This window comes from Pinus tabuliformis, chromosome J (assembly GCF_031772625.1).
Source record: "Pinus tabuliformis cultivar Carrire ecotype Pingquan chromosome J, CPIR1, whole genome shotgun sequence".
Classification (NCBI taxonomy): Eukaryota; Viridiplantae; Streptophyta; class Pinopsida; order Pinales; family Pinaceae; genus Pinus; species Pinus tabuliformis.
The window spans coordinates 498,989,222-499,005,168 of record NC_142295.1 but is presented as its reverse complement, the minus strand read 5'-3'; positions in this window follow the sequence as shown (position 1 = coordinate 499,005,168).

The window sequence follows — 15,947 nt, the reverse complement described above, 5'->3', positions numbered from 1 at the left end:
CTTGAGACCACCTATGCCTTGGATTCCAAAATCCATCCAGAAAACCAAAGCTCAAAACTGAGATAAACATCCCAACATACCATGGCATCTGGCTAAAGGCTTGTCTAGGCTGAAAACCAATGTCATAACCTGGAAAATCCATGCCATCGACAACAAGAGGACCATACACCAACATGCAAAGTCATGCATGTCCAAAACAACTAGAAAATCACACATGCAAAAGGTTACGTGCAAGTATTCCTACAGAAGCTGCTTGATCCTTCTCTTCTTCCTTGATCCTTACTTTCCTTCCTTTCTCTTTGCTTGCTTTTCCTTCCTTGATTGAAAGCTAGAGTGCTCCAAGAAAACTCTAAGTGACCAAGTGTGTGTGTGTGTGTGTGTGTTTGAGAGAGAGAGAGAGAGAGAGAGAGTAATGAGAGAGTTCCAAACTTAAACTGACAAGAGGTTACCAACTGTTCCTTAGAAGCCTTTTTATTAATGAGGCCTCTATTTTCTTCATTTTCCATTATTTTCCTTTAACTTCCTCCTCACATGCAACCTATGACCTTTTACCTTCCCTTTCTCCTATTTTCCTTTGTTTTCATTAATAAATGTGTCAAACATGCCTTTTTTCCTTTTAATGCCTTCGCCTTAGCCTTTGCCAATTTTCCTTAGCCAAAACAAAAAACTAGTGATGCCCACTAGGATATCTTTGTCCAACATTCAACTTAGAATAAGTGTCCCTTAACCGTGGTCCTATTTTGTCTTTATTAACTTTTATTACATGAAATTTTCACCAGGGTTGTTACAATCTTGGCATGCTCACTTGAACGAACACAAATGTGTCTAAGATAGCATAATAGTGCATCATGTAAGTAGAATTTTGCAACTTTCTTTCGTACCATCAACATCTCGTATGTGGAAAAAAAAATCAAAGTCACTGTTGTATAGGTGTGGCTGTCTAAAGGTCTCATTCCCACAAGAGTTGAGAACTGTATGAAGTGACATAATTGGGGGCTAACTGAGGTAATTTGCAACATGATTGGTTCTACCCTTCTTGTATTTGAAATTCAAATTGAATTGTTGTAGGTATGTGGACCATTTCTTATGGCAATGACTTTGTAACTTCCCTTGGATCTGCACAAATTGAAGAGGCCTATGATCCATGTGGATGACCATCCCCTTCACCAAAATATGATGTTTCCATTTCCAACATGCCTACACAATGGAGCACATATCCTTATCATATGTGGCGTAACTTCAGATAGTATTAGAGATCTTTTCACTATGAAAGGAGATCGAATGTCCTCATTGAATGAGGACTACAATAATAGCATATTCAGAGGCATATATCTCAAAATGAAATTCTCGTTGTAGTTCTAGCAGGGCATGTACTAATGCAGAGGAAAGGTAGTGTTTCAATTCATCAAATTCCTTTTTCTGTGACTCAGACCAAAGAAAACTTTGCTTTTTCTGCACCCTTGGTCACTTGACTTAAGGGCCAAGTGATATAAGAGAACCCCGACAATTTTTTTTGGTAGAAGTTAGCAAGTGTAACATCCCTAGTATACTTTCCCTAATTTTTGTAATGTAATTATACTCTTATTATAAATGATTATAAATTTATTTGAATTCCCTAAATAATGGGACCACAGATCCATAATCTAGGGGGGGCAGGAAGAAGAACTAGAGTGGCATTAGCTAGCATTACTACTTAATCAAATTTGTATTTAGCAACAAAGATATTGAACAACGTTCCATGAGGAACATGAAGAGACACACAAGGAAATGGACAAAAAGGAATTCAAATAGCAAAAAATTCTCTTTCCTTTTTTATGAAAGAAATTGGATGAAGGTCTCTCTTTTTTTTAGGAAAGAAATTGGTTGAAGGACAAAATTGGATTTTTGGGATAATAAACTGTTACACGGTATTTTTTCACTGACCCCACATTCCCTGATCCTAGACACTGCTGGTCCATGTTATTTACATCTACTTTGTGTCATGTTGCAAAATATGTGTTAGTGTCTTCCTTGTTAGATCAGGAAGAATACCTCAGTTCATTACTCCTGGAGCAGACCCTTTTTAACCTATGTTTTTGGGTTGTCGTGGGTCATCAAATATTCCACCCACAAAGATGGCCAAGATTGAACTAAGCCTAGCGATTTCATCACCCTATCCCTGTGTTTCCCTCGCGATGAGCTATTTTTGGCGAGTTTGTTTTAACAAATTGTTAATGGATGGTCCTAGGGTTGGTTGTTGGATCAAATGAGCTTGACTCTTTCCTTTGGGATGGTTGTTCCACCTTTTGTGCAACTTCACAAAGGGATAAACTCTTTCTCCCATCCCTTATGGAGGCTCCTCCTCCTATAAATATCTCCTTCACGGCTAAGATCAACTAGTTCAGTTGGTTTGGAGAGAGTTTGAGTGGAGTTTGGAAGTATCTTCTAATGTAACTTAGCCTGGCATAGTTTTGTGTGGATTTGGCTTGATTGTATGAGTGTTCTAGCCTCATAATTTTGACATTTGGGTAGGAGAGAGAGTTATCCATCCTCTTGGAAGAAACTTCATGAGTGAATTCTTGTAGAGACATGCTGACAGAACCCTTCAAGGATACCTACAACGTTAAGGCATGGTTGTAAGTTTTTACTTCAGTTCATATTAATACAAATCAATTGTTTATTTCCTATATCTTATGTCAAATTGCATATTGATAGCTTGAAGTTCCTTGACCCTTTAAGTAGATCATTTTTTTCATATTCTATTATTTGCTATTCTATATGTTGTTTTCAGATACAAAAGTGATTGGAACAAGAGATGGAGCAACGCAACGATAACTTCATCAAATGAGGATTTGAAGGTAGACCTTCATGACATCAACTATATAAGGTAATTTGCTTTGATATTGTCTTTATTGTGACTAGACCCACTCTAGGGCTAGAGGGGTTGCCTCTGTCCGCAGAGGGAACTTTCCTGCATCACAAGTTGGCGACCATAATGGGGACCTTTGTCTTTTGTCTCTTGATTTGATTTTGCTTTGCTTGTTTATTGTTTCCTTTACTTTCTGGGTAGAACTCTCCATATGGTGGGTTGTTTTACTACTCTTTGTAGTCTTCCCTCTGTCATAAGTGATAGGTCGAGCCTTTTCTCAGCTGAATTTTTAATTTTTTCCTTTGATTTGGGGTCGTCACATTTTATTTTATGACAGTTGTGAATATAGTCGTGTTTTCTCTATCTAATTAGTTGTGCCTTCTACTATTTGGAACAATTAAATCACCTCACAAGCGCAAAGAGCTCTGAAATAGGCTTGGCGCTATTGTCTGGTGTACTTTTGCGACGACGTCGCAAAGTAGCTAGTTAGGGGGGTGTGATTTTTCATTGTCGGTGCATGTTGTCAGTTTGACGCTTGTGAAGATTCTTGTAGGTTTTAATTTTGAAGTTCTATTTGCTGATTGGCCAATGTGTCCTATCCTTTTGAGCTTATCTTTTGCCTATTTATTGTGTGTCAAATTATTTTTTACTAGAATACTTGACTCTTGGTTTCATTCCCTTGAGACTTCTCCTTTTGAACTGTGTGACCTATTCACCTTAGGGTTTCTTGAAGCATTAACTTTTTCTTGGGTTACTTGTTCATTTGGACCTTTGAGCTATGTTTGCAATGATCCATTGCTTTGTTTGATGCTTCTCCTTATTGACTGTTCTTTCATCTTCCTATTTGGTATGTGACATTTGGTTATCAAAACTTTCAAGTCATGTTTGTTTGGTTTCCTTCCATCATTTTGGCATAGATCACATTGCTTCCCGGTCAATTAGAAAGCTTTCAAGTTTTTGCAAAAAGAAACATATTCTTTGTTTTGAGTCTTTGATTAGTTTCTAAGTGGAATGTTTCTCTTTACTTATTGAATGATTTCATTTGGAAAGGACTTAAAACTAGCATTGTTTTTAGTTTTGCATTTGGTTGCTTGTCATCTATTCGAAAAAACAAAATATCGCATTCATTTTTCATTAGTAAATGAGAACAATATTTTGCATTAGTAAATTCTTGACATTTAGAAGTTGAAAAGCGACGGATGTTTTTTTCATTTTCTTAATTGGATTGCTTGCAAGTTAGTGAAATATATAAGCATTTCTCTTTCCTCTTGATTGGTTTGCTTGCGAAATAACGAAAAGTACCATTCTTGCATTTGCTTGCTTCTTGCTTTGATTGCTTTGAAATGAACCTCTCAATTTTCTTTATTTAGTTGTTCATTGAAAAGAAATGGTTTCTTTACTCATTTAGTAGCATTCTAGGAGCTTTTGAAGATACATTCGGTAGGGCCTTGAAACTAAGATTTAATTCAAGATAAACTGCTAAAATTTATCAAATTAATCTAAAAATGCATTGGAACTTAACACTCATATATCTAGAGGTTTAGGCTAGAGACGTGTTCCAGCGTCTTGAAACCTAGTGTTTGTTGTTTTCACTAAGGTTGGGTGATTCCTCCTTTTGTGATTCGATAAGTATTGGTACGGACTTGTGCTCCCTGTATTATCGTGTATATGATGGGAAACCCCACTAGGTTGCAATCCTGTTATCCATAGGAAGCTGATTCTGTTGCCTTATGATTCGTAACGCACCAAAAACAACATTCGTGAAGATTAGCTGTCGTAGGGAAAGTCCTTGGTCATTTCTCTTTCATTTTAATACCAAGGTGTATATACAGTTTTACGATTTATCTGGTAAACCTTTTGCCTAGAGTTCCAAAGTAGTCATTTGATCTTTTTGACTCATTAAAATTAAAATATCGTTTGAGCACTTGTCCTTTCGAGCTCATTTCCAATCGAAAGTGATAGAGTCACCTTTCGTCCTTTCCTCGACTCTTAAAACATGAAAAGGAAAAGTTTTGTTTCAGTTTTCTAAAATTAACTTCCCATGAAATATTCATGGTAAAAGTTATCTTCCTTAGTAATTCTTTATGGTCGATTCCAATGGCAGCATTTCTAGAGCCCACCAGTCAAGGATTCCCTTCAGAAGGGAAACCTGGTCCTTTTCCTTCTTTTGGAAATGCTGGTGCTCCTTATATGGCAATGTTGTCCCTCCCTGGGTTAACCATTGGTTTACCTGTCTGGTTATTTTTGACCTCAGTGATCCCGAGTGTCCCTATTCCTACCCCAGCGTCTCCTTCATTCAAATCACGTCATGATGATTCCAAGGCTAACCCCTCTCCTTCCCCTATTTCCTCACCTTCCTCTTCTACTTCGCCTGGTGGAAGTTTCAAATCTAGTAACCAGGAGGCTAAGAAGAAGAATAAGTCAACTAAGCAAGAGGCCAACCGTATGGCTATTACTCCAAATGCACCTCCTATAGGAAAACCTTCTGTTCCTCCACGGAAGGTCAAATTCCCTTGTAGGCTATGTAAGTGTGATCATCTCCTTTGAGAATGTCCTGGAATTTCCAGAGTCTTAGAGGTATGGTCTCAAAATCTAGATCAACCATCCCCATCAACCTCTGGAGATCATTTCGATGCTACACTCTTGGCTAGCAATGGTAAGAAGAAAGGGAAGATTAGATTCCCCTGTAGGCTATGTGAAGGAGAGCATCTTCCTCACCTTTGTCCTCTTATGGATAAAGCTTCCAATGTTTTGGAAAACCTTGCAGCTCCTCAACTCCAACTTCCTGTTGGTTATCAGAGTCTTTCTTCTACCCCTCTCCCTATTGGTAAAGAGATTGACTTAGATTCATCTCTTTCTCATCATGCTCTTCCTAAGCGATACTCTTTTGTGTCTGTTCTTGACCAACCATTGTGAGTATTAATCAATTGTCATTCATTGGTCACTAGCCGTCTCCTTTGCAACCATCATCCCCTATCGGCTCTTATTTGCAAGCAGTACCTTCCCCGCCATAGGTTAATTATGTGGCTACCCGTTTTGTCTCCGCATCTACTGATGATCACACAGATGGTGTAGTAAATTATGTACTGGAGGCATTGGAACCTGATCTATCTTTGGTACCAAATGACATGTATTCCTCCCGAAGCGTGGTCCTTCCATCTAGTGAAGACCTCTTGGGAGCCATGTTCTCATTTGGTCCATGAATATTTGCATGAGGATAGTTCCTGGTCTTGTGTCAACCTCATTAAAAAATGAAACAAGAGGTGAGCATAGTTCCTTGTCTTGTGTCAAGCTCATTAAAAAATGAAATAAGGATTCATGAGGATAGTTCCCGGTCTTGTGTCAACCTCGTTAAAAAATGAGACAAAGGGTGTGAACATAGTTTTTGTCTTGTGTCAAGCTCATTAAAAAATGAAACGAGAGGTGAGAATAGTTCCTTGTCTTGTGTCAAGCTCATTAAAAAATGAAAGAAGGAGTCATGAAGATGGTTCTTGATCTTGTGTCAACCTCATTAAAAAATGAAACAAGAGGTGAGCATAATTCTTTGTCCTATGTCAAGCTCATAAAAAAATGAAACAAGGGTCTTGAGGATAGTTCTTTTATTGTGTCAACCTCATTAAAAAATGAAGCAACTCCCTTTTCAAATTGTGTCTTTGATTAAGATATCATAAATTCCCAGTTGAGTCTTTCCATGATCTCGCAAGTGAACCTTCATTCCATTCACCTAGTTGAATGGCATGAAGCTTGGGGGGCATGTACCTTGATTGAGTCATTATGATGGGGACATGCGAACTTATAACAAGCATAGTTTTTCATTTCAAGCTTTTGTAAACATGAAACTGAATCCAAGCAGAGTTCTCCATGGTTCAAGCTTGTGTAAAAATGAACCCATACCCAATTTTAACCCTCGTGATCGCCATTTTTATCAGCTAATTTCTACTAGATGAGCCTTGGTTGTTTCATTCCATCACCACCATCTCTTTGGTCGATCATATGATTTCACTTGGCTGTTTTTCCTTTTCTGAGGGACCGCAATGATGAGTGGTTTTATTAGCCAGCCTCTTGACCATTACATGTCTTGAGCAGTTCCACCATTTCCAGAACCAGTTGCTACCCTTTATATCACTCATTCCTCTAGGATGAGTCACCTTTAAGCTCTTTTCTCACTCGTAAAAGGTGAAAAAATTACTGAGTATTTTTCCCCTTTTTGACTCGTTAAAGAGAATAAAAATGGGGGCGGGTCCACTTTTAGCTCTTTTCCAACAATTTAAAAACAAAAAGATGGCTGAACCCTTGTCGTTTCGAACTCATTAATGGATATGAAATGACGTGTGCCCAGTATAAGTTTACCCCTTTTTTTCGGGTTGGGAGGCACTATTTATGAAAATGGTACTCCTTGGTTGAAATGGTCAAGCGGTTCTCTCAAGTATTGTTTTCTACCTTTTTGGACTCAAGAGACACAACGTACGAAAAGGGACCATGTGGAGTTTTCTTTTACATGTCTTTTTCAAACTCTCTAAACATGAAAAAGATATCGAGTTACACCTGTTAGAGCCTAGATTTGTCTCAGGCTGAAAAGACAAGGTTCTAGGTCCACATCAAACCACGCTCAGCCTCGTAGCTAGCCCTACGAGGACAGGAGAGGGCTCTCTCCGGGTCAATCTCGGCAAAAGGTAATCGATGAGGCTCGAGATGACTATATTTGCAATTAATCTTAGGCTAGGTATGAAGTACAAGGAGTTTGAGGTTGATTTTTGAGGTTTTTGTTGAATCAAAGGGAAAGGAAATTTTGGGTGCGGGGATGAGACACAGTTTTTGCAGAGGTCTATTTGGGGCAATGTAGGCGATCATATTGATGCTTTTAAAGAGAATGAATGGGTAGATCTGACTGGTGAGAAGCTAAGGAGAGCAAGAAGTTTTCAAGGATTCTCCTTAAACAAACGAAAACATGGAAAATCAAACAAATTCAAAGGCAGAGCATAACAATCTATGGATTCTACCTTAACACTTCATTTGTTCAATTGCAGAAGATAAGAGAAGGAAAATGATACACATAAAAACTTACAATTATTGAAAGAAGCACACCATCAACACATAAAGCCACAAGGATGCCAAACAGTGTTGCAAAACCCTGGTCTTTCCTTTGCCAAAAATGCAGAAGTGAATGTTCAATAGAGTGTCAAGCTTTTCCCAAGAGTCCAACCCTGAAAATGACTTAGAAATTACATAATATAGGCAAGCCAACCTATTCCCTTGCCTCCAGGGGTCGAGCTCATCATTCTAGGAGCTGTTTCAACCAATTCTAAACAAAGCACTACAATCTAGGCAGTCAAAACAACTTGCCTCTATAAGGTAGGAAACTGATTCATTCATTAAATTTTCACTCTTTGGTGAATGAATCTTCTAGAACAATTAAATAAGTGTCAAAATTAAATTATTTTCAATCAATTACATCAAGAGAATTCAAAAATTACATCACAAATCAAAACTAGTCAAACTGGCCGAATTTTTGAGCTGAAAGATGAAAAATTGGGCAAAAAATCTATATGCGCCGCGCTGATTTCTATATGCGCCATGCAACTTTGATACTGATTTTGAGGCACTTTCTGAAGTCCAAATTGAGCTCAAGTTGGCTTGTTGGAAATCCCTGCCTGTCTACTTTCCAACCCAAGTGGAATTTTTCAATTTGGTTTCCATTTTCCCCTCCAAAAGTGCATTCTCCCAAGACTGCTTCCTGTGTGTCAAAATAGGGGCAGTGAGGTCATTTTTTGCATGTTTTTTGACCTTTTGAGGACCCAAAATTTGCCAAAGTTTCTTGTCCAAGTACCAAAATTCATGACTTCCCATGGCAAATTCAAAACTGCAAGCCATTTGTAATTTGGAGCTCCCAATCCTATGCGTTGCCCAAGGAGCGCGGCGCATATAGGGAAAAAGCCTGTTTTTAACACAAAAATTTCCAAAATCACCAAAAATGTCCCAAATTTCTTGAAATTTGGCCTGGAGCTTCCTTATCAAGTGTGATGCTAGGCCAAAGAGGCCTCAGCCAAAATCTGAAGACGATCGAGCTCCCTTTGCTTCTTTTTCTTCTTGATTGCCTTCTTCAAATTCGCCTTTAGATTCCTTATCCGAGCCTTGCAAACTTGGTTCCGTGCCCTGTAGTGGACAGCCATGTGTCTCAGCAATGCATTATCTCTATTGGCCTTGTTCAGCCACTTCTCCAAGTAAATGTTGACTCTCTCGAGATTAGACTCTCGATCCTCATTGATCTGTCACTCTAGAGAAGTGAACTCAATCCTCCTATGTCGGGCAGCTTGGCGATTCTCATGGATGTTATGCAGCTCCATGATCGCGTGCTAGTATTCAAGCTGCTTATTGATCTGCTCCAGATACCTGATGTTCCATTTGGCCATCTCCAACTGGATTTCCAAGGCTTGAATGTCTGTTTCTTGCTCCTCGATAATCCTTCTATATTTGGCCTTCTCTGAATCTGTAGTTGTCTCATCATCATGAACAAGAATGAAACCCGATGGCTCACCTGAAATCCCCTTCTTATGCTTAGGCTTCTTTCCCTTGTCCTATACTTGTGGTGCTGATGCCAGAAGCGAGGCCCCTTCCACGCCAGGTGGAGATAACACTCGCTTTGCTGCTGCAAACAAAGGTCTGGTGCCTTTCGGATAGCCTTTCTGATATGTAATGAAAACAGGTATGGTCTCATGACGCTCATACTGCTGAGAAGGTTCACCCTCGTGTTTCACCTCTGATACTCTTCGTGAAGCTCTGAAGAAATCATGAGAGATGAAATCATCCCAAGTGATGCCCTGCAATCCAAGCTGATGAACCACCAAAATCTTTATAAGAGCAAAATGATAGACACTGTTAAGTTGCTGCTCAGGGGTTCTATGCTGTATAAAGGTGGTCATCCTCTCTATATTCCAGCAAATGAAATATGGAATGTTCATCATCCACACCCTGATGAAATTCATAAGCAACCTGATGTGATAAGCATAAAGACAAGAGAACCGTCCCTCACAGCTGAAATATTTCATGATCAATCTCATGAGTGGAGCATATTCATCTTTCAGGTATCGGAATGGGAACACTCTCTTGAGCTGCCTCAAGAAATTGGTTTTGATGTATGGCTCATAATGCTGCCGGTCAATCTGTTGTTTCTTGTGCCATAGTTCACCAATATTCGGTATACCTGTTGCTAATGAAATAGTTTCTGGTGTAAGTGTAAAGGTGACACCAGCCAAGATAGCTTGGTCTCCGTGCAAGTGCAAGAAAAAAAGACGAGCCAACTCATGATGAAATTGGACCTTAGCCACCTTTTGACAAAACTCATAGCAAGACTGATGCTCAAAACACTGCATAGCAAGAGGACATGCATGCAGTTCTATAAGGGTGATTGGTTCTTCCCTGACATGTTTGCCACTTTTACAAGGCCTCCGGGGTTCCTGTTCTCCCAAGGGAGAATCACTTTGGGTTTCTGCCTCATATTCAGATGAATGACCAGACGACATCACTGCTGATACACAAACTGCCTTGAATGAATGCTGATGTATGAATCCGCTGTATACAACTGAAGGTGGACTGCTCTTTTTGATATAAACAATGCTATAACCAAGGGGAAAACAAATGTAACCAGGGAATATTAGGAAGGGGAAAATATCAGGGAATTAGGGAATATTGAAATAAAATTTAATTAGGGAGAGGAGGGGAAATCTATATATGAGAATAGGGTTTTAGGGTTTGGGATATTGAATAGGGTTAAGGAGTTTTTATAAGGGTAAGGGATTAGGAGTTTAGGGATTGTAGTGTAGGATTGATGAGTAGGATTGATGAGGGGATTTTTGGAAATGAGGAAACAAAGGGAAATGGGGAAAGGGAAAAATCCTTGGTGACAAAACAGTGTTTCAAAACCTACAACAAATTTCCTTACTTTCAAAGGGAGGGTTCAAATTCTTGTTTCAACGGCCATCATCCATAAACCAATCACATTCATCACTAAATACAAAGCCACAGCATTGGATGAGAGCCTACCTGGCAAATTGATGCAAAGTTTGGGCGATTTGATGAGTTTCCAAGCAAGTTTCGGGCTCAAATCTATAAGCGCCGCGCTCATTACCAGTGCGTCGCGCTGGTTCAATTTAATACTGGGTAGAAGTCCTGTGTGCGCCGCGCACACTATATGCGCCGCGCTGCCTGTTATATGCGCCGCGCAGGTGAACTGTGAGCCAATCTTCTCCAAAACACGCAAACTCGACTTGACACGATTTTCTCCACCCTTGGCATGTACAATGGCTTGAATCTTCATTGAAAAATCTTTATATAGACACCAGTTTGATTTTTGCCTCTTCAATAACCCAATTTGTAATGTTTTGCAATTGACACTTTTTCAAAATTAATAGAATTTTGACCTTTTTGTTTCCTCCTTAATTTCGGTTGAAATAATAAATTTCTTTGACAATTTTTTGCAGGGATAGCTGACATATGGTCGAGCAAAGGAGACCAGGGCTGCGCTGGGACAACTCAAGAACTGAAATTTTTGAAAAGTTATTACAAAAACGAAATGTCGACTTATCTTCAAAACAGAGTTTTGAAGAGAAGTCATAATCCATCCATATGACGATAAAAATCTTTGAAATAACCACTTATAAAGGACCTCCCTCTGGCCTGCTAGCTTTATTAGACTTTGTCATAGACCAAATTGACTAACCGTAGACCTAATGACTAAAATAACTGTTATGACCTAGAAATTGAAACAGGACTGCAAATGACTTTTCAAGACTTGATTTTTATGAACAGACCTGAGCCAGCAGTGCCAAGGATAAGGGGGATGAGTGACACAAGCCCTTCCGTCAGATTTATGGCATGCTCCTAATGAAATGCAACTGATAAAAAATGATGAGACACCTAATCATGAAATGCAAAAAAGAGTTTTGATCTCTGATGGAGGGATGACCAGACCGACACTAACATTGGCTCCAATGGGGATGGTAGCTCCTCGGAGGTGCCAAGAATAGCAGATCTCTGTAAGAGCTAGACAGTGCCTTCGTCCATTGGGCTATGGAGTCATTATTTCGATAAACAATTCAAGATGTTGAGTCAATTTATTTGACTGAAAATTAACTTGAAAACGACTCGATAATATGACTAACAAACTGACTTGACAAACTGAACTCAAAACTAAAATCTTTCTTGAGAATTATAGCCTTCACTTCGGGCTGCAGACTAAAGAAAAGATTCACAGCACACACTTGCACTGAAACTGAAATAAAATGGTATTTACAATGATAACAAAATAGCAGAAAAACTCAGAAAATGTACCGCTTGAGCAGCTGACCATTGACCAGCCCTCCTGGACAATCTTCCCCGTTCATCTCCTTAAGAAGAAAGGCATTCTGACCCTGATATGCTGCAATTTTAAAAGGACCTTTCCAGAGATTTTCAAACTTGTTGTGCTTACACTTTTCTTCATTTCTTGCATCCCATTTTAATACCACATCATCCAACTGAAATGTATCCACCTTTGCTTTTCTGTCAAAATTCCTTTTAATGCGCTCCTGCAACTTGAATGTGTTTTGAAAAACATCTTCCCGTGTCTACTACAAGTGAATCATTTGATTTAGCCTTCTTTGCATTGGATCCTCTTCACTACCCGCCTCTTGAAGAAGTTTGACTACCAGGGCTGCAAGAGAGGTAGGGAACACTATATCAACTCCATAAACTAACTCAAAGGGGGACATGCCAATGGATTTCTTTTGGCTCACTCGATCTGCCCAAAGTGCATGGACTAGCTTCTTATGCCAACTTTTCTTGTTCATTTCCAGCATTTTCTTAATGATATTAACCAAAGATTTATTGGAAGACTCCGCCAATCCACTGCCTTGCGGATGATAGGCGATTGAGTGCCCCAAAGTAATATGATATTTACTACAAAACTCAACCATCCTCTTTGACTTGAAAGCTGCTGCATTATCAGTTATTAACTTATTTGGGCAACCAAAATGAGACAAAATATTATACTCAAGGAATGAAACTATTATCGCATCCGTAGCTTGCTTGGTGGGAATTTCTTCGATCCATTTCGTGAAGTAATCCGTTCCCATGAGGATCCAGCTATGCTGACCTGAAGAAGAAGGATGAATTTCACCAATAAAATCCAACCCCCACTGTTGAAAAGGGGCACTCACCTCAATGGGCCTAAGTGGAAAAGGCTGTAATTTTTGTTTCCCTTCAAAAATCTGGCAATATGATAGCTCTTGACAGCCTTAAAAACATCAGCAAACAATGTCGGCCAATAGTATCCAACCCTCAAAATTTTATTTGCCATTGTTTTCCAAAAAAGGTGACCGCCACAATCCCCTTTATGGAAATCTTCTATGACCTGCTTCGCTTCTTCTTCCACCAAACAATTTAACAAAATGCCACTAGGATCTTTCCAATAAAGTGCAAAATTCAAAACGCAAAACTTAGCAGCCTTCAACTTAAGAGTTCTCGCTTTGTTTCTAGCCATACCAGGTGGTGCAGACAAATTTTGAAGTACATATATGATATCCGAATACCATGGAGAAAGAACAAACATTTCTGATACCTGAAGCGAAGAACTTTCCTCATTTTCATTAGACAAGGCAGGGATCAGATTTATGTCTAAGACGTGCAGATTTGATTCAACCATCAATTTCGCCAATCCCTGACCTTTAACAAGCTTTGTGGGCCTTATCTCCACATCATACTCCAACAAAGCTGCTATCCATTTGCCACGCCTTCCCTCCGGGTTGGTCTGAACCAAAACATCTTTGACAGCAGCATTAGGAACATAAGCTAAAATATGAGAATGCAGAATGTACACACGGAAATCTTTCAGTGCTTTTACAAGTGCAAGGGCTTGTTTCTCGATAATGTTGTATTTCAAAGCAACATCTCTTATGGTCCGGCTGAAGAAAGCAATGGGTCTTTCATGCTCATCTTTTTTCTGCATTAACACAGCTGCCATAGTATGCTCCGAAGCAAAAGAAAACAATATAAAATCCTGAGTATAATCTGGGCTGATTAGAACCGGAGCTGAAGAAAGAACCAATTTAACTAAATTGAAAGATTTCACAGCCTCTTCCGTCCATGACACTTGGCTGTCCTTCTTAAGCATGTTTGTAATCTCCCTAAGATGCTCAGCAAGATTAGGAACAAAACGGCGCAAAAAATTCATCTTACCATTGAACGATTGAATCTCCTTCTTATTCCGGGGCAAGTCAATTTGCTGAATTGCTTCCACACGTGCTGGATCGATACGAATGCCATCCTTTGAGATAATGTGCCCAAGTAGTTTGCCTTCATCCATGGCAAACAAAATCTTCTTAGGATTTAGTGACACACCATATTTTCTGCACTTTTCAAAGACAATTTTCAAATGAAGCAAGTGTTCATCATCTGATTTGGAAAACACGGTCAAATCATCAAGGTACACCACTAAGAAGACATCTTTCTCATTAGCGAAAGCCAAGTCCATTGCCCGCTGAAAAGTAGCACCTGCATTCTTCAAACCGAAAGGCATTTTCGCATAATGAAAGGTTCCCCACGGAGTGGTGAATGCTGTTTTGTCTCGGTCATCTTCATGGACTAAAATTTGGTTATATCCAGAATAACCATTGAGTAGTGACATGTGTGATGCTTCAATGAAACTTTGTTGAGATTTCAGAAATCAATGCACAAACGAATCTCACTGGTCTTCTTTCGCACAGGCACCAAATTAGATATCCAATCAGAAAAGCGGATGGGAAAAATGATTCCTGATTTGTACAACCTATTTATCTCCTTCTCAATTGATGGCAGCAATATTGGATTAAGCCTTCTTAACTTCTGTCTGAAAGGTTTTTGATTAGGCTTAATTGGAATGGTATGCTGAATTATATTTGCATCATATGTCTTCAAATCAGAATAGTCCCAAGCAAACACATTGGAAAAAGATGACAACAAACTGATATATTTGGTCTTTACCTTCGGTGGCAATGCTTTGGAGAGCTTTACCATCTTCGGATTCTCAGCTGTTCCAAGATTCACATCTTCAACTCCCTTTTATGTTGGCTGCAATGTCAGTTTGCGGGCTACATCATCATGATCAAAGAGCTCCTCTAAAGGTATCAAGCCTTTAGGAATCACATTATCCTTGAGCTGCAACACTTCCATTTGATTATCTGCACATCATCTTTACCATCATCATGTTCTACATCCATTGAAGTATCCTCGAACTTACCTTTGTTTCGCAGAAAATCATTAATCTCCTCATCATCTTGGAAAACTTGCCAATGTCTCTGATTGTCCAGGACAGTCGGACAGTGCTTCACATGGATTTCAAATTTATTGCTTGAGTTCATAGGAATCTACAAATTGCTAGCTGCCTTAGCAAGTGCATCTGCAATGCTATTTTGAATACGAGGCACACACGTCAATGATCTGAAAACACCTTCAGGATATCTAGAACAACATTCCGGTATGCCCGCATCCGAGGATGTTTTATTTGATATTCTCCTTTAACTTGCTTGATCACCAATTTGGAGTCACCATATACTGCAATCCTCTTAGCATTTATCTTTCTTATAATTTTCAGGCCAGCGATCAAAGCTTCGTATTCAGCTTCATTGTTTGAACAATCAAAAGCAAGCTTGTAAGAACATACCCGCACATTACTAGGCACTTTTTCTGAAGTAGAAAAAGGACTACGTACCCAAATACCAATCCCAGCACCGTCATTGCCCACTGATCCATCAAAATCCATGGTCCACAAATCATCTTCCTCTTCTACCAAGTGCTGAAATGTTGTTTGCTGTGTTTTTTCTGCTTGCTGTCCATTACCTCCAGCTGATTGCTCAATGGTGTTTTGCTGTTCTTGTCGTTCTTTCTTCAAAACTTCTCTGAAATTCTCTGCTATTTCTGGAATATCATCTGCTACAATTAATTGACTATCAATATCATTGAAACTATCTGAATACAAAACAAAAGACTCTAGATCTGTATGTACATAATTAACCAGATGATTAATTGGTTTCTCCTTGCTGGTGATCATGTATTTCATTTTCTGTTCCTGGTACAACTTTCTCATTTG